This window comes from Chaetura pelagica, unplaced genomic scaffold, assembly GCF_000747805.2.
Source record: "Chaetura pelagica isolate M959 unplaced genomic scaffold, ChaPel_1.0 scaffold3, whole genome shotgun sequence".
NCBI lineage: Eukaryota > Metazoa > Chordata > Aves > Apodiformes > Apodidae > Chaetura > Chaetura pelagica.
This window is the reverse complement of record NW_009952974.1, coordinates 6,920,015-6,925,233: the sequence shown is the minus strand read 5'-3', so window position 1 is coordinate 6,925,233 and position 5,219 is coordinate 6,920,015. Positions and strand designations below refer to the sequence as shown.

Sequence of the window (5,219 nt, the reverse complement as noted above, 5' to 3'; positions counted from 1 at the left end):
CCCCCCACCTGCCCCCGGCGCCTCCGTCTGCTGCCGGAATTGCTGCCCGATGGCTGGTGCCTCGCCCTGAAAGGAACCAGGATGATGAGCTCCACTTTCTGCCGTGATTTCCAAGTCCCCTGTGCAAAGGAAGCAACCCCCACTGCTGAAAGGGGAAACTGAGGCACAGAAGAGGAGCTGCAATGCCCAGCCAACCTCCTGCTGTCACCCCTTTGACTGCCAGACCTGCAGCCTGAGCCCAGTCCCAGTGATGCACAGGATATAAATGTCACAAGAGTTCTGATGTGAAAACCCCTGTGCTCTGGATGATGTCTCTTCTGCGATGCTCCTAAGAGCCATAATCACCAGCTTTTCCGGCTCAACTCATGGTCACGAAGCCTCCAATGTATCCCAGTCCAGTTCCTACCCAAAATAATAGAACAAGGAGCCTATCACAAGCCCCCATCGCTCCCTTGGACATGGGGATGGTGTGGAAATTTTCCTCACTGAAAGTGTTCTTATGCACCGGAACAGGTTGCCCAGGGAATAGGTCAAGTCACCATCCCTAGAGGTATTTAAAAGATACGTAGCTATGATGTTTAGGGACATGGTTTAGTGGTGGACTTGGCAGTGCTGGGTTAATAGTTAAGACTTTATGATCTTAAAGGTCTCTTTCCAAGCTGTGCAAAAAGGGTGAGAGGGGATACACATGAATTTTTGCCCACCCAGCTTCCCTTCACCCCATACAGGCATGCAGTGGGTGCCCAGTCCTTCACATGCAGCAATGCACAGGTGCTGCTGGAGCGGGGGTACTAACCAGGGCAGCTGGGTGAGGAAAGCAGAGCAAGAGGAGCAAGTCACTACCCACAGCTGGGGCTCAGCTGCCAAACAGCACTGGAGACACCAAGGGAGCAGATCAGGGGGAGCAAGGGGATCCTGTTCCCTACCCTCCTTAAACTTCCTAGGCAAGGACAGCATGCGAATAGCTGGGAAACTGCCCATAGGAAAGAGGCTTTGGCATGGCATGGTGTCAGCCCACGGACCTGCTGGCTGCAGGGTCATGAAGAGGCCAAGCGCTTGTGGGTAGGAGCTGGCCAAGCTTGTGCCATGGGTACCAGGGGGGATGGAAGGAGCATGCACCTGAAAGAATGGTGGTCCTGAAGCCCTGTCCAAGCCCTGGAGGGGCTGGGATGAGAAAAAGGGGTCACTGTGTTCTTCCTCCAGGCATTGGAGGAGGCTAGAGTTGGGATGGCATGACAGCTGGGCAAGCATATGCTCAAATGTGGGTGCCACATGTGGCAGCAAGACCCTGTACATCCTGAGCAAATATTGGGAGATGCTCAGCTCTGCCTAGCACCTTCCTGCACAAGGAGGGGATTTGAGGGGCTCAGACCTCTGATGCAAAGCCCATCTGAGCACTCCAGCTTGGGGCATGCACATGGCAGGGCTAAGCAGCCTGGGAGTCAGCATGGGAGACCAGAGGTGACCAGGAGCAGGGATGAAGGATGGCAGGAGGGAAAGCTCAGTTCTTGCCTTTGCAGGATGACACAAGTAGCCCAATTCTGGAGCTGGTGCCATCTCAAAAGAGTGCAAGGGAAACATTTTCCCTTTGAAAAACCTAGTGGGTGAGTAGCTGCCCCAGAAGGGGCAAGGGGAGATGCTGCTGGGCAGGGACTCTTGTGCTTGGACTTGCTTTTTTGCCCACACAGTACTGCTATGGAGGTGAGGACATGCCCAGGACAGACAGGCAGCCCAGTCCTCTGGACGCTGTGGTGGGGGTGTGGGCTGTGGGGTGGCAGGTGTGGGTCAGCAGTCATGGGGGTGACTCACAGTGCTGACCCTGAGGCACACAGGCAGGGCTCTACAGCCCGGCAGCCTGCCCTTACAGGCTCTGCATTATCTGGGTGCTGGTCAGGGCAGCAGAGGAGAAGAGGAGGTCACCAGTGCATGGAACTCACCCACAGTGTGTGGCTCCAGGGGGGCATTGGGCAGGGACACCCTAGAACTGGGGTGCAGCCATCGATGCTGGTGGACAAGTTCTCCCTTAGTCAGCATCTGGAGGAGCCCTACAGAAACCTGGAGATGCACTGCTCATGAGCATGCAGGGGGAGGCGACACAAGGCAGGTGTCTATCCCTCCAGGCTCCCTCAGACCCACAGATGGAGCAGAGAACATGTCTCCCAGGATGATCTTTTTCCTATGCTCTCTTACCTCCCAAGTGCTCTCAGCTGTGACCACAGAGAGCCAATGGGTGCTGAGACACCAGGAAAGCTGGGCTTTGCTCATCCCCTTCCCCACAGTGCTGCCGTCCCTAGAAGCACAGCCCAACCACAAACCAGCTCAGCTGAAATTCTGACTTCAACCTGCCTGAGGCTCCTGAGACACCAGGTTTGCCCACCCTGTATCCCTGCACCCTTCAGGCCAGCCCAGGAGCTCCAGGTGGTCCCTACCTGTCCTTCTCAGAGAGGAATCACTGTTGCACAAGGAGCCAGGTAAGAAATATGAAAAGATATAGGAGGAAGAAGCAGACTTTACTTGGCTGGTGGGAGCAAGGGGACCCTATTCCCTGCCGCCTAGCACTAACCAAGGGACCAGCAGCATCTGAATGACACATTCTCCCCTTCACCACTACTATAGCCTGCTTTCCTCCATCATGGACAAGTCTGTGTGTCTGCCCACTTTCCTGTCCCTCTGCCTCTTCTTAGAGGGCACAGGGGGTATAGGACAAGGATGACTGTATCTTCAGTAAGCCCCCTGTGGACATTCCACCACAATGAGGATGCTCTTTCTCAGGCTACAATGTCATCAGTATGATGTCACTACCTGGATATCAGACCCAAACCTGCTGCACCCCACCAAGCCACTCTCACAAATCAGTTTGTCACCTGCATGGGAAACAGGCAGCCTCTGCATGTCCCCACACTGCACAGTCAATGCACCCAGGGGTGGGATGAAGGGACGGGTGAAGACTTTCCTTTTTTGCCCAGAGGAACCCGTACCCATGACTAAGGACACACGGGTGCCCCAGGTGACTGTGCAGATGCAAAGGGGTGCTACCAAGGTCCCTTTATGTCAGTGACAGTAAGGAACAGTTCTACCACTGCCACCAGCCTCGGGTCTTCCATGAGCCCTGGCACAACACACAGCTGCACCCCTGAGCCCCTCCTCACCAAAAGCAAAACCCACAGACACCAGTGCTACCCAGATCTGGGAGAGGGAATGGGTACTAGGAGCAGGCACATGGGAAGATGCCCATCTTGGGATGGCTCAAAGGGATGGGCAGTGCCCAGACCTCTCTCCCACACTCTGGAAGAGCTCCCTGGAAATGAGGGATGATCTCAGCTGGGGGCTGGAGGTGCCAGGCTCTGGGGGAAGCAGCTTCTGAATCATCTGGCTGCTCAGGTTCCCTTGTTCCAGGAAGCCCAGCATGTCCATTTGGTGGTGCTGGTGGCCTCATCCACACATCGCCTCCTCCCAGCTGGCTGGCTCCAGGCTCCGGAGCAAAGCAGAGCTCGTGCTGGTGATCACCCTGTGGCCGCTCGGCTGCGCGGCACATTCAGCCACGCTGCGAGCAGCTGGGTTATTATTCTTAAATTAAAAGTTCCTTTTCTTCTTCTTCTTTTTTTTTTTTTTTTTAAAGAAGAAAAAACAAGTTTGACCCCTTGCCCTCCTCTGCCAAATCCTGCTAATCTCCCTGAGCCGGCGCTGCCAGCGCACACACGGCACAGTCACAGCACCCGCAGCACCCGAGCTCAGCGGCGAGACGCGGCTCTGAGCAGCCGGGGTGGGGGGCAGCAGTACCCAAGCACCCTTCCCTTGCTGGTCCCACCTGCCTGCTCCCAAATCAAAGGCAAACTGGACTCCTGCTTTACTTCTGCCCACCCCAGCCCTGGACAGGAGGGCATCGATGTCCCTGGAGCTGGGGCACAGGGCACAAGCTCGGGGGTGAGGGCTCGCCAGGCAGGTGTGGATGGGGATGGGGCAGAGAAAGTAGGGAAGGCTGAAGGGGCAGCTGCAAGGGCAGAGCAGAGATCTGAGAATCAGCCAGGTAAAAACCAGCCAGGCAGACTGTGCTCCAGGATGGTGCAGCTGCCCTAAGGTGGGCGGTGGGAATCAGGGGGACCCTCAGCACACATCCTGCCCCGGCCAGGGCTCACCTCACCCTCCCTCTCCCCTTCTCTAGCAAAAGCCCAAGGCAAGACCCTCTCAGACCCACATTAACTCCTTCTTCAGTGCTGGGCTCCAGGGACAAACTCTCAGCTGGTGTAAAACTGACCGTAACAGCACCATTTATACCCACCCTTTTGCCCTGCAGCCCTGGAGCCAGGGCTAGCCAAGGGGATGGAGCTACTAAATAAATCACTGGCGAGCAGGCGGGGACCGGGAGGGGAAAGGCTTGTGGAGAGCTTTATTTTAGGGGTCAAAAGACTGTGACAATGTGGAGACGAATAGCCTCAGATAATGAATGATAGCCCGGACGGCACGCCGGGGAGCTGGAATCTAAGCACTTAAAACCGGATAAAGACAGGCTGGGTGAAATTCTTAATAGATTTAAATAGTTCATGTTTCGACAGATACCTGGGCTTTCCAAGGCTGGGTCCCAGCTCTGTGCCTGTAATGAATCCCCCACCCCCTCCAGTATCCTGCGAGGCACCGTCTCTGCCTTTGATGAAGGCACCATTACAAACAGGGGTTTTGTCCCTGCGGCGTTCAGGCCACCATTCAGGAGGGGACACTGTAAGGACCCTCGGGCTTTTAATTAAAGTTGACTTATTGGAGGGGTCTGGAGGCCCCTGCCCCACAGGCGTGCAGCCCTCCCGAGCTGCCGGCTCGGGGTGCAGGGAAGGCAGGCTGCAGCTCTCTGCACAAGACTTGGGTGCCCTGTCACCCCAAGTCCCCCCCCAGCCTGATGCCCGCCGTGTGCTCATGTGCCCACCTCCTGACAGTGTGGGGGTGCCCCGGAGCCGAATCCACCTGGCCAGCGAGCAGTGATCCCCACCCAAAGGGTGTCCTGAGAGCTGGGGACTCTGTCCTCAAGCTGGGCTGGGGGAAATGCCCCCGGAGAGTAAGGGACCCTGCGCACCCTCCCGGCACCCACCCCAGGATGTCCTACTCACCACCAGAGCCCGATGATGTTGGCGGGGCAGAGGAGGATGAAGAAGAGCCCCAGCTGGGTCCGGGAGGAAGGCAGCAGCATCCTGCCAGGGCTGGGGGGGAGCGCCGATCCCCCTCTGTGCCCC

General features: G+C 56.8%; 1 protein-coding gene across 1 annotated transcript in view; it reads right to left on the bottom strand.

The window, feature by feature from the left end:
• Nucleotides 1–5,167, bottom strand: part of WNT6 (wingless-type MMTV integration site family, member 6) — an 11,749-nt gene extending 6,582 nt beyond the window's left edge. Inside the window, exon 1 of the mRNA XM_009996070.1 lies at nucleotides 5,097–5,167. The gene's annotated coding sequence lies outside the window, so the exon portion shown is untranslated. The remainder of the gene's footprint in view (nucleotides 1–5,096) is intronic.
• Nucleotides 5,168–5,219: the final 52 nt, after the last annotated feature.